The 1,265-nt window shown below is 34.2% G+C and overlaps 1 non-coding gene across 1 annotated transcript; it reads left to right on the top strand.

The window, feature by feature from the left end:
- The first annotated feature begins 799 nt into the window (after positions 1–799).
- On the top strand, positions 800–943 carry LOC111758290 (small nucleolar RNA SNORA29). Its single transcript, XR_002792488.1, has one exon. It is a non-coding gene; the product is annotated as a small nucleolar RNA SNORA29 (small nucleolar RNA).
- The last annotated feature ends 322 nt before the right edge of the window (positions 944–1,265 follow it).

Here is a 1,265-nt window from a genome sequence, read left to right as displayed (position 1 = left end):
TGCATGTATTCTTGAACAGTGTTCACTTTAACTTTTTTGGGAAAATATTTAAAGGGCAATAACTGGGTTGGATGGAATTTTATTTTTAATTTTTTGGAGAGAATTTCTGCTGATTTCCATAGTGGTTACATCAGTTTACATTCCTACCAACAGTGTACAGTGGTTCCTTTTTCTCCACACCCTTGCCAGCATTTATTATTATTTGATTTTTTGATAATGGCTATTCTTTCTGGGTAAGATGGAATTTTAATGTATGTGTAAATAGAGAAAAAAATGAAAGAGAGATAAATAGGAAGCAGGGAGAAGTTCAAAGAGCTCCCAAATTATCTATTCTGTGGTTTCAGAAAATATTTTAAGATGAATGTTAATTGCATTTATAATACTAGTTTTTATTGCTTACTGAAAAGGGTTTTGTCCTTTTATTTGTTTCTTTATAGGGGGAAATAATTTTGTTGTTTATGATGTATACTCTGAGTAACATTTTGGCAATTCTGTTAATATCATGGTCCACAGCATATCAATCATTGTTATTCTCTGATTATTTTGTATTATTTTTTCATAGAAGTGTTTTTTATATTTTCTTTATTAATATCTACTGGTAGTACATTAAAATAAAAAGGATAAAATAAATAAAAGCTATTTTATCTTTTACAAAAAGATTTCAAGACAGAAATCCTAATAAATCTGACATTTAAAAAAATAAAATAAAACTGGGTGTGGTGGTGCGTGCTTGTAATCCTGGCTCTGAGAGGCTGAGGCAGGAGGATCATCAAGAGTTAGAGGCCAGGGGCTGGAGCTTTAGCTCAGTGGCATAAGCGCCTGCCTTAGAAGTAGGCAGTCCTTTTAGTGGCTATGCTTATGGGATAGATGAAAGTTGCCATGATCTGAAGAGGGAGGGCTTTTCAGTGCCCTCCTCCTATATGAAATGGCTGAACAGAAGAAAAAAAAAAAAAAAAAAAGTAGGCAGTCCTGAGTTTGATCCCTGGTACCGATAAAAAGGAAAAAGACAAAAAAAAAAAAAAAAAGAATTAGAGGCCAGCTTGGGCTACAAAGTGAGTTCAAGGCCAACATGAACTACATAGTGAGACCCTGTCTCAAAAGAAAAAAAAAAAGAAAAGAAAAAAAACAGGGCCAGGGATATAGCTCAGTGGCACAGCATCTGCCCGGCAAGCACAAGGTCCTTAGTTCAATCCCAGGTACCAAGTAAATAAAAAGGTAAACCTCAGTTAACTCTTTCTTATCTTCCCTCCTCTTTTCTATTTTTA

This window comes from Cavia porcellus, unplaced genomic scaffold (assembly GCF_034190915.1).
Source record: "Cavia porcellus strain 051 isolate PalLab524CR breed Dunkin Hartley unplaced genomic scaffold, mCavPor4.1 scaffold_11, whole genome shotgun sequence".
Lineage (NCBI taxonomy): Eukaryota > Metazoa > Chordata > Mammalia > Rodentia > Caviidae > Cavia > Cavia porcellus.
This window is presented reverse-complemented; position numbering and strand designations above follow the sequence as displayed.